The sequence below is a fragment of the Leuciscus leuciscus genome (genome assembly GCF_965113295.1).
Source record: "Leuciscus leuciscus genome assembly, chromosome: 19".
NCBI classification, from domain to species: Eukaryota; Metazoa; Chordata; class Actinopteri; order Cypriniformes; family Leuciscidae; genus Leuciscus; species Leuciscus leuciscus.
In genome coordinates this window covers 11,225,736-11,243,811 of record NC_138743.1, presented here as the reverse complement: position 1 = coordinate 11,243,811, position 18,076 = coordinate 11,225,736, and the positions used below count along the sequence as shown (strand labels likewise).

At 40.0% G+C, this 18,076-nt stretch overlaps 1 protein-coding gene across 3 annotated transcripts in view; it reads right to left on the bottom strand.

Moving 5' to 3' along the window:
* hivep2a (HIVEP zinc finger 2a) overlaps positions 1–18,076 on the bottom strand; it is a 72,502-nt gene that overhangs the window by 18,135 nt on the left and 36,291 nt on the right. For all 3 annotated transcript variants that reach the window (XM_082148136.1, XM_082148135.1, XM_082148137.1), the window contains one exon: positions 1,868–2,020. The gene's annotated coding sequence lies outside the window, so the exon portion shown is untranslated. The remainder of the gene's footprint in view (positions 1–1,867; positions 2,021–18,076) is intronic.

Genomic DNA, 18,076 nt, shown 5'->3' with positions numbered 1-18,076 from the left:
TTCCTGTAGGTGCCATTGCTTAGATTGCTTAGCAAAGCGCCAACAATCCTAAGGGTTTTTCAGACTCCACAGCTGTATCTGTTTTAATGTACATGTTTCCATTTAGCCTTGGCTTCAACACAGAACACTGCCCGATGGAAGGAAAGACGGACTAAAAAAAGTGAAAAAACAGGGCTTTATGTTGGTCTTAATTGTCTATGGAAAGACTGTCATATTTTCCACCGGGTAAGCTTGAAACTATTACAAGCTAGCCTTCATTAAATTTTCCACAACATTTTGCAGAAATGTCAGGAAACAGCTGTGTAGGCACTGATTAATTGTCTTTCTTACTGGTTCCCCACTTACAACATTATGCTACATTGAAATGTATCCTTGTTTTTTTTCACTTCCTCTTACCTACATTAGAAAGTAGACTGAAGCATGTATAAATGTAAAAGCTGTGGCCAGTTGTTGACATTTAAAATCACAAAACCCAAAGGGAAATGACTGCCTCCAAAGGAGGTCTTAGCTTGGCTCTACCTTTAAAAGGGTTTGGACATAGCTTGGATCATGTAAACTAACACATGTTGACCCTTCAGCCACATGAAGGTCTCCCCACAGCTTACTGGACACAAGTACATCAAAAAAGAAGGTGCTGCACAGGACTAAGCCAAAGCAAGTGGAACAGTATACCTCATAAGTATATCCACTGCCAAAATTCTATAAAGAGAAGGTGCAAAACAAGAGAGAGAGCATCTGGAGGTTGTGATCCCGAGTGGAAGAGTTGAAACATCTGCCACAAGTGTGCCCTGGCCTCTTGGAGTAAAACAAATAAATGACTCGATTCACTGTCCGAGGTTAAAAGCTTAATAACTGGTGGGCGAGCATGCACGATTGGGACGTCTGGCTGCCACTACTCTGAGCACCACTGAAAATAAATTGTCACTGTTTGCGGCTCAGGCTTTGAAGCACCAGCATTTCTGGTGTCCACAAACACATCATAGAACTGTGGAAAAGATTCAACGGTCTGATCTTTGTTCTGTTGTAGGGGACTTAAGGCTGGAATACACTGCACGACTTATTCCTAGAATTTTACAGTCTGGACTCGTTGATGATAGTTGCCCAAACTGTAGGTAGAGCCAATCTGTAGGTTTTGGCCAATCAGAGTTGACAGACTTAACAGAAAAGGGCGTAGTGTATGATGGGCACAGACTCTGATTTCTTTTAGCTTCAGACTGGTTCTATTCAGTTGGAGGATATCAAACACGTTTTTATTTTGAGCGATTTTAGAACACTTTTGAGCGATTTTAGAACACTAGTAATGAGGTGTATGATTCTGAGTGAGTTTGTTGTGCTTAAAATCATTGGAAAGTCTCGTAGTGTGTAAATCCTCAGTCGCTAAGTGTATAATGTTTAGTTTTTCTCTGTTACCATTTACCAAGTCCGCAAGTGTTTTAAAATCTGTTCAGAATTTAAAAGTCATGTAGCGTATTCTAGCCTACACTATCCATCAAAAATGGACATTAGACATTACATTTAGAGGACTAAAACTGGAATTGATACCAAAATAACCTTTGATCTTTAAACTTAATAAAGGCACTCTTAAATATGAATGCATCTATATGATTCCACTTAGATGCTAATCAAGAGTTTTATTAGCTGTGGTAAATCAGATATCATCAGCGATGCACTTTTATCTTCCTACTGCATCTGTGAGGCATGCAACCTCAGCACACGGTCCCACCAGATGTACAGCCCACAGAACATGTGTCTCCCTAACCTCGCTTTTCCACTTTTTCCATATTAAACACCTGGGTCCTTCATGGGCTCCCAGATATTCTGCATCCTGCTGTCTTTGCTCTTGTGTGGTGTGACATTGTAAACTCACCCAAAGGTTCTCTGTAAGTTTGGGATCTGCTTGTTTCTCAGGGTAAAGGCCTCGCGCTGCTTCCTCTATGGTAGTTCGGTTAGGCAGTCGAAGGCTGGGCAGTGGGGTGACAAGTAAGATCCCCTGGCCAGGGTGCTGAGATTATGCAGACCACTGTAGAGACAATGAAACGAAACAAGTTTAATGATAATGTGTGATATGAGACCATATAGACACTATCAGAGTAGCTGAAGGCTCTTCATATTGAATAAATATACTGGAACTGAGCATCTGCTAGAACAATATTTCCACTCCCCTTGGAGCAATCCTGCTCTATTAATATGAATCCTCTGATGTGTTTATGCACAAACCATATTGGAACAAAGAGCTTGTCTGTGGGATAATATAGGCAAAGTATTATTAGACATGGCGATACAAATTCAAAATGTTTAGCATTTCCTTTGAAATCTGAATGGTGGTACAGTGTATCTTGCACATTACTCTGAACAATTTTTGAAGATTTATGAAATGGCAAAAGTCCAAGAACAGTTTTACAAACCATAATCAAACACTAGGCATAATTATATTGATTGGTAATCTGACAGAATAAAAATTCCTTGTCATAAATAGAAAAATGTCAGAAGAAAGAAATGTGTTGCCTTTAACTACACAAACATTAAGGCCTTAAAGATAATAAAATAGCAAAGAACCCAAAGACAACCATAGGGCCCCATTGTGCCTGGACAAGACTGAACCTTGGCCAGCAGTCTATGATTGAGAAAGAAGTTGCTGTAATTTATAGCATAAATACTGACACACACACACACACACACATATATATACACATACACACAGTCACACATATACATATATATATAAAATTAGCATACATTGCACATCCTTTATTCTATGATGAGAAAAAAGATAACAGAAAAAGCCTCCCTGACAAAGGCCTTATAGTTTTATTTTTTAGTTAAACAATTTGCTTGGCCTTTGTAGTGCTTTTGAGGCCTGCTCTCCAAAAACCCATCTAGAGAAGCATGCTTCACCGTGTTTTTATGCTCCCTGTCTTGGAGTGAATGCAGCCAAGCTGTGCTCTTCAGCACCGCAATCTAAAATGTGCCCCAGGGCTGGAGATATTACAAACACCATTATGCTGCTCTGCTGCACTAAGACAAGCTCAGCTAACCCAGAAAAACAAGACATTTCTGTGAGGTTGCATCACAATCTGCAGTGGAGCTCACCCAGGGTAAACACAGGCATCACTTCCTCTCACCCGCAAAAACACAGAAAAAAAAACCTTTTCTCTAGGACTCACATATGTCGCACAGCACACCAAATCAAGACCTCAGACTTTCAAAATCTTTTGATGCCAGTATAAGGAAGGTTTAGTATGTCTTCATAACAAAATATGTTTCTTAAAAGGTACAAATAATCAACCTTAAAGAGTATGCATAAAGTGAAGTATATGTTGGTGAATGAAATAGCTTTCTAGGACTTTGGTGCCCTTAAACCCACAGCAGGCCCCAAAGTATATTAATAAGAGCAGGAACTGATGCATTTACTGAACTGTGCTGGATGAACACAATTTAAAATATGTTTTTATTGTCATTCTTTTATAACTCAAATTGTCAAACACTCAACAAACTCTAAGAACTAAACTCTATAAATTATCCAAATTGTAGGAATGACAATTCCTTCAAAATTGTGAAGGAGCTCCTTGGTAAAGGGATTTGAGCTAGTAGCTCGAATTTCTGGTCTGCTCTTCCCAAAAGCAATGTTATCCATAGATCTTAGAGACCACTGGTGCCAATGGTTTCTACGATCTACAGTATGTAGGCTTATGATGCTTTTGAATACTTGCTCAAAACACTTTACCAAGGAGCTCACCCACAACGACCTGTTGTGGGTGAACTCGCAAGAAGAAATGATTCTTGCCACGGAGATGTGCTGTGATGGGGCAATGATGAGTGCTTAAAAAAAGCATCCAAAATAGAGATCCAACATAGGGCTTTTAGCTAAATGAACAGGCGATGAATTGGAGATGTACAGGGTATAAATAACTGCCTGTAATTATATGCCTCCACTTTTTTCCCTGGAAATTATCATTTGAAAGTACTTGAGGACATGTGGCACATTTTGTCAAAGCTCTCATACACTATGCTCTGTGCTACTCCACAGCATGTGAATTAAAATGTAAAGAGTGACAAGTGAATGCATATTTTCTGTTTCAATGGTCTGAGTAATTTCTGCAAAACGATTTCAGAGGAAAAAGCGCCATATAATGTCATGCCATAAATGAGTTTCCAACCCCCTTCACAACATCCTCACACCATTTTCTGGCTCTTTGTCTTAAAGTGAATAGGATTACAGAACTGACACAGGAAATATATATTATTATGAAGCTTTTTCTACCCTAATCCATTTCATTTACTTCAGTGAGAGAACACAAACTCCTGGTAAACCAGGAGGAAGTCCTACTTGTTCAGTTGCATCTTATGTAATATCAAAACATTTAAACAGTTCTCTATTTAAATATTCTAGTTTTATTTTTAATGTGTGTTGCATGCTAAGATGTACAGGCACAATGCCAGATTTGTCTTTTATTTATGTACTTCTTTCAAGAGGTCTGCAGTACATGAGTCACAGAATTTCAGATACCGATTTATACAGGCAGTTTATCGAGCATATCCTGCTCAAAAACCAAGCAGCTGAATGTAGCTTAGTGCATTTAGCCTTATTTACATTGACCCGGCACTAATGTTGTTAGTGACCACATCCTTTAAATAAAATTTGTCAGGGTGACGAGCCTTCCTGTTGCCTCACTTCCACAACATTATTCAGGGTGCTAAAAAATTCATGCAGAGTAATACAGGAAAGTTAGCAAGATCATTTGAGGTGGCATTAAGAAGCTAAATGTATCACGGAGGAGAAAGGGCCCTGGGGCTAGTGGAGCTGTCATCATTCTGACTCGCCACTCATCGTACCAGCCCTGCAACCATGGGAACCAATGAGCACTCTGTCAGGTGCACCTGCCTCAGCCTGACACCTCCACTGCACTCACCACTCTCTTTCATTTCCTCTTGTATTCATTCTCTTTTAAATCTCTTTCCCTCTGCCTGTGTATCATATTGCGTTCTCTAGGATGTCTGACAAACCATGACGCCATCCTTTCTAAAACCGAGACTCTTTTTACTTGAGGAAGTCGGTTTAATGAAGCCCAGCTGGGGACAAATAATAGGGTGAGGAGGAACGGTTGCTACCAAGAATAGATCGGCCCGACAGCAGTCAAATCATCGATATGCACAGCATTAACAGCTCATGAGCAAATGGTGCTAACGTTAAAATGCCACCCGTGACCCTCGCAGCATTGCAAGTTCTCCTCATCTTGCGCTCTCCTCCTCCTACTCCATAATTAATTCCATACTTTTTATTAAATACTTTTAACACTCACTGCCTTTGTCTCTCTTTAATAGGACTTGTAGCTCCAGGCACCATATAGAGACAATGCAATTACCTTATATTTAATGGGCCGACTTAAAAATTTATGGAAGGAAACTGGAAAGTACATATGACAAATGACACAAGCAACAAAGGTGACAGCTCCCTCCTTTGGCTTAGTCTTAAAAAAGAAGGCAGAAAAAAGGAAAGGATCCCGTTAAACCATCACATGTCTCCCAGCGCAAACAAACAAATCAGTAGGCTTTGTTGTTCTCCTCCAGCCCCAGCTGCACACAATCCCCCACCGAACCCCCTTTCGATCTTTCCCTCTGGTTCCTTCCACCCTTTGCTTCCCATGTCTCTTCATGACAGGGCGTTCTAATGGAAAGAGCACCTCTGATAGATGAGTGCATCAGTGAGGAATTCGGCGCATAGTTGCGGTCATGACATCAGAGTCACTTGTTTTATTGTTGGGCGGTGAGTGTTCCCCTGACAGCCGGGGTCCAGTGTCATGTTACCCCTCACAAGAGCCGGGAAATCGGGCTAAGTGGATTTCCTGACGGCACAGGCTGACTTGTACTCGAATTAGTCCCAACGATGGGCTAAAATCAAGATCTGAAATAAAAGTGGCATGAATGGCTCTCTGTGCTTTTAACTAATATGTCTGATATTTACAGCAGACTAAGGAAAGGTTCACTTCTGGTCAGTGGGTTGGCCATCCAAACATCTGTACTCTGACAGAAGAGTTATTTTCACGTGTGTCATGGTGTATGTTTGGTGAACCCAGAACAGTATCAATTAAACAAAAGATCATTTTTATTTTATATAATATTATATAAGAAACTGTGTACAGAAACCACTATATCACAACTCCAATGTCAAGAACAATTTAAATGCCTTGCAAGAATTTCAAGATAATAAAAGTCACATATAACAGAACCAGCCAGATGCCCCTGTGGAAAATTATGTTAGGTATTCAATGATTTACAAGTTGTCCAGTCTTAAAAGGCGAGAAACTGATTCATTGCTCACGACTATTTTGAAACATCGTGAGGCAAATACCTCGAAAAGGTTTCCTAGTCAAACAAAACTGCTGAAACAAAAATATTTAAGTTTCATGGTTTGCTGCAATTTAGACGAGCTATAAAGCCCTGATCACACAATGTTGATTAGGCAAAGTTCCAGAGGGAGTGCTGTCTCTTCATTGCTTGTTTATCTAAAGAGTCAGTGGAGCCACATGACCAAAAATACACAATGAGCAACTCCTCAGTCCAGCAGGTGTAGAAGAGCTGGGCTTTTGCTCTGTAATCAGCGCATTGGGAGACAGGATTTGGGCTGCAACAAATTGGTGCCACATAGTGTTTAATGGGCATTAAATCACAGAGTGCCACGGCCATCCTGCACATGCCACAACAGTCGCCCTCAGAGCGAGCTAATCAGTGTCATCTTCTCCAACCCTTCCCTTCGCAGTTCATCTGACTCTAAGGCCCAGACTGAAAGGGGGAAGTGACATTTACGTCATTGGGGGATGAGTGGACCGGTTACCATCCCTGTTACCCTTTTCACAAGCAGCACACTCTTTTTGGATAAGAGGGGGGCCGTGTCGAAGGAGCCGTGCCAGCGTCAACGCGAGTCCATCCGCTGCCAAGAGAATCCTCCCCTGAGATTGAAACGGGGAGAGTGTGACATATCGCACAAGCTGCACATTACATTGGGTGTGATGGTAACACTGAACCATAACTAGCACAGTGAGAGAACAGCTAGAGGAGCCCACTAGTAGAACACCCCATCCTGGGATCCACACTGGCCGAGGGCCGAAGAAGAACCTCTCCTCGAGGACCACACCAAGGTCACTGGGTTCAACTGCCTTTTTCTGTATAAGGCAAGTCCGCCCACTTGTCCCTCTGTTCTTCTCTCTCCTTTCTCTACTAAAGAAAAACAAGAGCAGATTCTCCATGATAGCACCGTGAGTCAAGCTCTCTCTATCTGTTCCAATCTCCGCACTGTTATACAAGTCAAGAAGCTGGCGCTGAGCTGGTGTCTGAGTCAGTCTGTAAAATACATGTACATCCAGGCCCCGTCTGTCCAGTTTCCACTCATTTTCTCTCTAACATGCCTTTTCACCAATTTACTTCAGCTGAGGGGGAGGGCAGTTTGGTGGGGACTTTGACACAGCAATGGCAGCTATTTGGGCTGAAATGAGAGCTTTACGGCTGTGTAATTGATGGGCTTGGGCAGCACAACCGCACAGTGCCATTACCCTGCGAGAGTCATGCACTTCTTTTTTTATAGAAGCCCACCATATATAAACATACCAACTCAAGGTTGAGGTGTCAGGAGACTTGAGGCAGCAATGGCTATTAACACCCAATCAGCATTGGCACCAGTCAAAATAAAAAAAAAATTTCATTTTTTTGTTTTCACTGAAAATACATCATTCAAGATGGCTGGCTAGAGAGTAATGGGAGAATAAATGCTGCACAATCCCTTGCTAAATTATTTGAGGTGATGCAGGGCATTTTCTTTTTGGATATTAGGTATTGCAGCAGGAAGAGGGTCTTCCTGTAATGGTCTTTGATAGACCTGTAGTGACAAACAAGCTGCTTTCACCAGTATCCTCTAACCAATAACCCATTGCTTTCTCCTAGGGGGGTAAACAGCACTTCCTGTGCAGCAGTCTCGTAACACACCGCCACTCCTTCCATCCCCGCAAACCTAACTCTGACTTTCGGTCTTGATTTATGATGAAATTTCCTGAAACCTGCAATACACAACTCAGTGAAGAATGAGTATATAATATTTCCTTCTATACATCAGCATGAACTCACAGTCAATGAGGGTGTCCAGAAACATTTCAATACAGGTTTATAGACGAGTTTCCATGAGAAATTTGTTTTGTGTCTCCAAAGAACAACTTTCTGTATTTCTAAAAAGAATCAGTCACTGACAGAACAGGTTTTGAACTTCTATTTTAACCTAACTATATCCAGAATATATCTAGAAAAAGAAAAAAGCAACAAGAGTGAAATCAGTGTCTCAGTATGTGTAAAAAAGAATAATAATTAAACACAAAGGTTTATGCACAATTCAGAATTGAATTTTGAATGCATTTTAAATTTAAATTGAATTTGTAAATTTAAATTGAATTTGAATTAGGCAGCAAACAGTATGCAGGATTGCAAGTCAACTTTGAATGTAAGGAAGTAGAATTAAAATGATTAAATAGCAGATTAAAACTAAACCTCAACCTCAGTTAGCCTAGGTTCATTTATCATTGGTCACAAACTATTCATTAGTCAAACTCTACATCAATATAGAAACGGCTGTTTTTAAGTACGTTTCATTCATAATTTTTCCCCTTTTATCTTAAATAAAATGAGATAGATAGATAGATAGATAGATAGATAGATAGATAGATAGATAGATAGATAGATAGATAGATAGATAGATAGATAGATAGATAGATAGATAGATAGATAGATAGATAGATAGATAGATAGTCTAACAGGAAGTCAATGAGTTTCACACTCAAGGGGAGTTGCTCATAAGACTTTTCCATAACCCCAATGACATTCCCAATGAACAAACCTCAGTGACACAAATAGGTCAAAGGTGACACTAGTTCCTAGTCCAGGAACTAATGCAAGAGTTCTTCTGGCACTCATCACTCATGATCACACTTTTAGCAAGAGACACTTCCAGGAAAAGGAGTATCACAGCTGTTAAAAGTAAGAAAGAGTTGTGGGCCTACTTAACAGCACTTTAGGGAACACAAAGAGTATATTAAACTTCCTGTTGTCTTTCTGAAAAGTGGATCTAGCATTGCTATACCACAAACACAGAGGAAAGCTGTTTCGACGGGGTGAAGTGCTGATTCACCACTGCAGGGATAACAGTGCCGTGGTCATACCATTCTTTGGCCTTTTATATCCACTCTGCTGTGTCTGCATTGAGCTGTTTTTAAACCAACACCAGCGTCAAGGAGGCTGTGCCGCTACTGAAAGCCCTTCGTCAAGAGTTTCCTGAGAAGAGCCTATGGTGGTTAACACATAAACGAGTCACTCACACACAGCAAAAGTGAAGCAGACAGTGCAATATGCTGATTCAACCTCGACCGTGCTCCATTTCCAACTACACAGGAGGATTTTACCCATGATCAGAGTGCATCACAAAGCCATTAACGGAGCTGAGAAAGTTTGACATTTTGCGGCTCTCCCCTAAGACCCGATAGAATAATATTATAACTGGAAAGAGAGTGGCCTGCCCTCCAACCACTCCTATAATTAAGAGTGAATACAGGCCACGGGGGACAATCCTGGGGGCCAAGAAAATCAATCAGTCACCCCACAGTGTTTCTCTGGGCTCTGCTGGCTGGCCCACATCATAGAGAAAATGAGCCTGTTTGCTCTGTGGCGCCTGTCCCTTTAACTGTCACTCTGCTGGAGACAGACATGCACGGGAGATAATAACAGCCCCCTCCGCAAGCCTCCTGATGCATTAATATTGAAGTGCAGGACTGAAGTGGCCCACTACAGTCAAGCCCGGCAGTCAAGGCCACATAATCCAGTGGAAACAGAGAGGGAGGGAGAGCTTTTTAAGCAACTTGAGTCCTAAGGACATGGTTGTGTTTCCAAAAACAGGACCCTGTCTTTATGCTGTGCTTGTGGGAAGAGCTTGTAAAGTAGCTTGTGTCCCACACACACAATAACAGAGCCAGAGTCACACCTCATCACGTCGTTCAGGTGCCAACTTTCCCAGGAATCGGCGTATTTCCATTTCCCACCAAAGGAACACCATCAGAGTCTCGCTCTACCGACACCAACCGCAAACATTTCTTGATGCTAAGATCTTTATCAGAGTAAGGCCTTTTTCACAAATTGGGCCTATTTGTGTAATGCGATTAAAGCCTTTACTTCCAGGAATCTGACAGAGAGACAAAGCGTCTTTGGTGTCTGGCTCAAGTGCTGAGGGTGGAACTGTCACAGCTGGGTGAGGAAGGAGAGGAAGCCACTGTGGCATCATAATTATGGCATCTTCAGTCAAATAACAGCATCTCCATTTCCTGTACACGGCTGCTCTTTACCCCTGGCTTTGTGCCTTTAACACATCGACTGGCCAATGCAAGATGAATTTTCACTCTTTTTTGGTTGTTTATTCCTGTAAATGGAATAAATTTATACAGACTGTCGCCGGAAAATTATTTTAATTGTACAGCTATAATTGCAACCATTCCATCCAGTCCTTTTCAGCATGCAAGAGGTGGCTAAAATAATTATTATTCAACATCTTTTGACAGAGCGGCTGCAACAATGTTTTCAATGCCTCAAAAATGGGTATCTATGGAAGCCTATTTTCACCTCAGAGTAAAAAATAAAACAGGCAATTATGAGATAAAATTTAAATAAGAAAAAAAGTCAGATTGCGAGATATAAGAAGAGTCAGATAACAATATATTAATTCTGTCTTCTTATCTAAATCTGCCTGTCTCTATCCCTGAAAGGGCCTCAAGTGTGTGCTCAGTGGGGACAGATTTTTCCAACATTTCTCAAGTGGCTTTGGACCTCTGAGGAGCTGCTAAAATCAGAGAGAAACAGGAGATATTATATTAATAGAATGAACAAGTGTGACCTGTGATTTTGATGCATTTAATAATACTTTCTGTCCAGTTATGCATTGATGTTCAAGATGATACTGAAGGTTTCATGGTAACGGAGAAGATTTTAGCACTAAAATTACAATCAATCTTGGGTGGCATCCCAGGTTGCAACGCTCAGATCCACACAGCGACTACTACTGTTGAGGCCGGAACTGTGTCAGTGACGTTGGAGGATGTGGTAATGTAAAGGTGTGAACTCAACTCCCACAAGACTGTAGCTACAACACCACAACAGTGCAGGGCGACTGACTGACTCGCTCACACACACGTACACATCCGCCCACATGCAAATCTCTATCTCTCTTTGAGTGAGGAGACAAAGGAAGTGAGGTGAAGAATGGTAAAGAATTGTTTTACTCTTTTTGTTTTTAAGTTTGCTCAGAGTAGAGGGGCAGGCCCAAGGTTTTCCGGCCATGGAATTGGGGTCTGCCACACACACTTGAGCAGAGAACAAACACTTATTAACAGTTCCAGGCTTGGAAACTCTGGGTACCACTGGAGGAAAAAGAAATAGAGGCCAGAAACAGGCCAGATTTCCCCATACCAAATATTACCCATGGAAAAGATAAGCACTAGCACGCTAACACACATATTTGTGCAAACAAGCGTGAAGCACTTTTTGATGGCATTATTGTTTTTTTCTTTCCCTTGTTGTGAGACTCTTCAAAAAAAAAAAAATTCCGAGGTTCTTGGAAAGTGGAAAAATCAAGCAGCGCTCTTCCGTTTTCCACATCTGTCATAACGTGACAAGTCCTCTCCCTGGGCATGTTCATTTCCAGAGACAGGTCCATAGTGTAATCTGACCATGAATTTCCATTTCTAAAAGACACAACTACATTACAAAGGCAGCAGAGTGGGGATGGAACCGCTCATTCACAATTTCTCAGCCTCTCCTAGCACTGGGACGAATCCCCTCAATACGAAATTAAGATAATTGTTTTTCCAGTTCCATTGACATGCAGCTGAGCCTTTCCATGTGCCCATGTTTCCCACTCAGCTTGTTTCGTATCATGTTTGTACCATGGCCGCATTCAGCTGAGTCACAGATAGATAGATAGATAGATAGATAGATAGATAGATAGATAGATAGATAGATAGATAGATAGATAGATAGATAGATAGATAGATAGATAGATAGATAGATAGATAGATAGATAGATAGATAGATAGATAGATAGATAGATAGAAATGAATAATTCAGACTACAAACTAATTCACAACTCAGGTAAAATGTAATTACTTTTTGCCCTTTTTCAACAATTTTCAATCCCTAAATATCACAACATGCCTATGTGCCTCATATGATTAAATTTACTTTTAAACATTTTTTTTAATAACTTTCAAAACAACATTGAGTGTGTGAGTCATTCTAAAAGCAAAGTATTGTCTATCAGCACCTGTCAAAGTGAAAACAACATCCATGTCTAGACACAAATCAAGTGCTCCAGTCTGACTGGCCATTGCTATTTCAACAGGCAATTTCCCCTCTGATTTCGGTCTTAAAAACACGTCTGCCACTCTCAAACATCCTGAACATTCACATCACCTGACAGACACAAAACCCTTTTTTCAGTTCTCTGCGTGCAGGAAAGTGTAACTGTGGATGAGAGGAAAGTTCAGTTGATGTCATAAGTTGGCTCTCAAGGGGAAAGCCTTGTCTTAAAGGATCAGATCCAGACAATGAAGCACTTTCGTCCTCAGAGATCTGAGGTAACTGTGGAGCAAATACAATTCAGTGCAAAAGAAAGACGAAAAGAGGAATTAGCCTCCAAAATCCCGAGATGTGAGTCTGTTACGTAAAACCCAGGATGCCCTCTTTTGTGTCTCTGACAATGCAGAGCTCCTCACAGATGGAGGGGACGAGGTGTCACTGAGGTCCACTGCCTAACTCTGTTGAGAACCTCGCTATGAACTCTGGCAATGTGTGTATGTGACTTGCATAACAGATGCTGCGCTGTCTCGCTGGGGCGGAGGGGTATACAAACTGTGCTGTGCGAGTGTGTGTGTGTGTGTGTTTGTCAGAGGGGCGGAGGGGTACACTAGCTTCTCTGTTAAGCGTCTGAGGTCACTGCTGGCCCCCATCGCAAACAAGTCCTCATCATCTGGCCTCGAGCAGGAACACACACATGAGGCCTCTTGAATGTTTAAGTGTGTACGTATGCTGTTTGTGTACGTCTCTTAAGGGTGTGTACGCAGCCCAGGAGAGCTTGTTTGCACACGTGTATTTACATTTATCCCTGGAGACACATCAGACTAGGGGTAAGAGAAGTAAATAAACACATAAACAAACCGCATATGCAAATCACGTTTTTTATTTTTTATTTTTTTTAAATGAAACAAAAACGGATACGCTGTCTCACAGCTGAGGTCTTCTTGCCCCACGGAATACACTTACATGTGCAGTTATAATCGAGTTAGTCTTTATCAACGTTGAGACCAAACGTCATCCAATTAACATGTATGTTGCTGGATGAAGCCGAGCTACAGTCATATTATCTAGGTCTGTAAGTTCGACAAATGATGAGTTTGACTTAATTTTGACTCTAAATAAATTAAAAATTAAACAATTAAAATCCATAATTTGAAATGCTACAAGTCATTTAGGCATCACAACATTAAAATTTACAGTACAATACAAAGAGTATATTAATTTCGAGATTTGCTAAAGATTACAGTGATATTAAATTATTAGAGTTTTTTTTTTTAAGATTAACTTTAAGTGAGAGGTAGATGATGGTAAAGGTAATCTAAATGTAAAAAGTTGACAAACATGCACAATTCAATATTCAATGTCGATCCATACTAATAAATTAAATATACATCTAATATCAGCCAATAAACAGTATTCCATGGGATATGTATCACTGAACGTAATGCCACTAGTCAAAGTCTGTCTAGCATCTCTTTTGGGTTCACAGTTTCACTAAACTGTTGTCAGCAAGTAGTCTGTAATATTTGCGACCCAGGAACCAAAAACTGCTTAAGTCGTCTAACAATAGTTCTGAGGTAAATATAGAATGGAACATTTAAATAATGTAATCTATCACATTTCCGAAAACTGTAAACAGCTAAAACTTCCACGTCAGTGCAGCACCTGCTTGAGATGCAGGTTTAGATTAATATAGAAAGGACACCCAAATACTACGTAATCTATGATGCTTTGCGAAAATGAACTAAACCTGCCACGTCACAGCTGCACCTGATTAACACGTGTTGCCATAATCTAAAAGTAGTTCTGAGGTAAATTTAGAACAGAACACCCAAATAATACCAAAAATGGATTGTAACACTTCAAGCAAAACAAGGCTGATCCCATTTTAACCCCGATTAGCCGTTCATGTACCCTCTATTGTGGAGTAGTGAAATGCGACTACGTCAAATCTGTTCAAGAATCTCACACGTAGTTGTAGACGTCACACATTCCAACAAAACAAGTGTTTAATAAAATAAATCCCAGATACCATTGTTACAGTGTAAATTAGAATTCCAGGCACGATCATTTATTTGCTGAATAAGCCCGATTCAATATCCACTGCACTGTATGTGAACTTTATTTATATATCTAGCACAGCTAATACAGACATATGACTTCTAGAAGGTAAGAACAGGTATTCCTACATAACATTATGCATCGTGCTGTCTGTATTGCATCTAGGATGTGATTTTCTGGTCTCATTCTTGTCAAAATATGTTCTGACAACCATAAATCCACCCATTTCAAGCACTAACAAGAATGAAATAACATTCAAATTGAAGTCTGGCTTAGAACTCCTTTGTCCACCCTGCATATTATACAACCAGTCCTATTCCATGAAACATTAGAAATCTATCAACATTTCCTTTTCAATTTTCCGTCGCTAAAAACACTTAACTGGTATTTAATTACTTTTGGATCAACAAACGCTGAGCGAATGACTGCCTGACCTGCCAGCTCATGAGGTCACAGTATATTGCACGCACAAAAACATACACGCATGCATATTATGTGGTGTTGCTTTGCATGCTGATGACTGGAGAAGTGGGGAAAAGGAGCATACCAGATTTTTATACCACTATTAAACGAGCTATGAAGGGGCCACCCTAAGTTGTCCTGGAAAGAGGCCCCCCAGTCAGGAATGTAGCGGTCGTGCCGCCCAGCGCATCTGTACCACCTCAACGGAGGAATTTCCAACGTTCTTATAAAACTGATAATGGGATGTGTACGCAGCAGGAGTGGAAAATCAGAGGTGCGTTACAAGGTTTTACACATTCCTCCCTCTCCATGGGCCAGACATGTGTGCCCTGCATATGCTGGAGTCTGAGTGTTTGAGGATCTCTCGGTGTGTTTATGTCTACCTGATGACGGGATATCCCCACAGGCATCCGCTGGTGTTGTTTAACACCAACAGAGTTTCTGCATATACACTGCAAAACCTATAATGGACATGGAACACTATAGGGCATTTTTATTTGTGAACATGCAGACCGAATCAAGTCTAGACCATTTAAAGATATACACACTACCATTCAAAAGTTTGGGGACGGTAAGATTTTCAAAAAGAAAATTTTGAATGAAGCCTCTTTATGCTCACCAAGGCTACATTTATTTAAAATAAAAAATTCTATTTTAAAATGTTATTTATTTCTGTGATGGCAAAGCTGAATTTTCAGCATCATTACTCCAGTCTTGATTCTTCAGAAATAATTATAATGTGCTTATTAGATGCAAAAGAATCTTTTTTTTATTATTATTATTATTATTATTATCAATTATTTTTATATATTTTAAAATGTAATTTATTCCAGTGATGTCAACGCAGAATTTTCTACAGAAATTATTCTAATATGCTGCTTTAGTGCTCAAGAAAAATGTATTATTATTATAAATGTTAAAAACAGTTATGCTGCTTAATATTTGTGTGGAAACCGTGAAAAATTTATTTTTCAGGATTCTTTGACGAATAGAAAGCTCTAAAAAAAAGTATTTATTTGAAATGGAAACCTTTTGTAACATAAATGTGTTAATTGTCACTTTCTATCTATTTAATACATCCTTGCTGAAAGTATTAATTTCTTTAAAAAAAAATCTGACCTATATATCTTACTGACCTATATATCAAACTTACCCAACAATGGCACAAATGGCAGCTGAGGTTTCATTATTTAAGGCCACATCCTGACTGATGCAACCAATGACTGGCTCCACCAAACTGCTATATTAATACAGTCCAATAGTAAAGCCAAAAACTGACACTAATTTTATCCAAGGATGCAAATTTTTTACTTCCAACCCGGTCAGCTTCAGCCATCATGGCAAATGCAGACAGAAACCAAATAAAGATCTAATTTATTCCATTGGTGAATGGCTTCCTGCTCAGCTTTTGTTTGGTGTGACTGTACGCAGATGGACAAGTGGAAGTCTCCTCTCCTCGGTATCACAGAGCGGTCTCCCTTAACTGGCAATGAGAGACAAACAACTTGAACCACACTCTGCACAGTGGGCATATTGGGATCGGCTCTCTCTGTTACAACGTTTCAGTCATTTTTTTCTGAAATAACAATTTAAGTGAGTTTAAATAAGATAGTTTTTATTTTATGAAGTGAGTATTTTATATTTTATTAATTACTGTTTACTTCAACAATACCACCATTCAAAAGTTTGGGGTTAGTAAGGTTTTTTAAGGACACTGATCAAAAGTGACAGTAAAGACATGTACAGTTTACTATTTTAAATAAAATGCTTTTCTTTTGAAATCTCCATTACGATTTCCACAAAAATATTTAGCAGTACAACAGTTTTCAACATTTACAATAATAAGAAAACATTTTTCACCAAATCAGCATATTAGAATGATCATGTGACACAGGAGACTGGAGTAATGGCTGTAAATTCTGCTATGAAAACAAATCTAGTTGATGCTGAAGTGAACATTGATGCAAAAAAATCAATCAATCAATCAATCACTTCAGTGCTCACCAAGAACAGGGGTCAAAAGACAGGGATGTTAAACTGTAAACGGTCATTCTATTACATTTATAGATAAGTCTCATGCCCACAGCAGTATGTGGCCAGATCTGTGTCGCACTGTAATGAGGGCTGTAATGCTTGCGGCAGTTTTTCTATTTCCTACCCTGTGTCCTCCCACTTACTTACACACTCCTGTCTCTCCATCTCCACACACATAACATGTACCCCACGGCAGCATTAACAAACTCCTGTGGTTTTTAAATAGAGCAGCACAATCTCAGTCACAGCAACCCACGGCTGCTGCCTCTCCATCTGCCTGCCGATTTTTTTCCTGCTTCCTTCCATTTCTTTTCTGTCTATTCTTCCCTCTGACTCAATTCATGGCTCCTTCCATTCACAGGCTAAAAATATAAGTGAGGCCCTCACCTTGCCTCGGTGTCAGCACGTCAGAGCGTCAGTAGGCTGAATAAACGTCAGCTGCTCTCTTCTCTTTAGTGGTTGAGAATTCTGGTGGGTTCCATTAGAATAACCTCTCTCTTTCTCCATTATTCTGATTCTACTCTGTTCTGAAAACTCTGTATGATTCCCATAGGACGTGTCACACACTGTCTCCCTAGGGCACAGGGATTTTGCATATCTAAGTCTGACAGATAAAGACAGATGATGCATTACCAACATCCTCCTCTTACATCATTCTTTTACCATTTTTAATGTTTAAAATCTGTGTTGCAGCATTAAAAAGTTGGTGAAGTGGTTTTCATGCACACACATGTTCCACACATATTTAGCTGTGGTGCTCATGTGCGAAATTATGGTTTGAATCTCGTTTATGCCCAGTTTCCGTAGTGATTCAGGATAAGACAAAAACACAGTTTGGAAGATGGATTCATGATGTACTCATTCATAATTTAAATTTTAAACAGAGTACCTTTAAAATATTAATAAATACTAAGATATTATTGCAATGATAATAATAAAACAACACTGGTTGAAATACCAGCTACTAAAATACAACATATGCTTGCCCTCCAAAAAAAGGATTTGTTGAAACGATTGCCTATAAAATCTTGCGTCCAGCCTGGAGTGACTCATATGCTGGATGATATGTTTTATAGGTCCACCAGCCTGGTGTGTAAAGGCAGATTTTTTTCAACATTAATAATGGAGGCCACAGACTCTCAGAGAG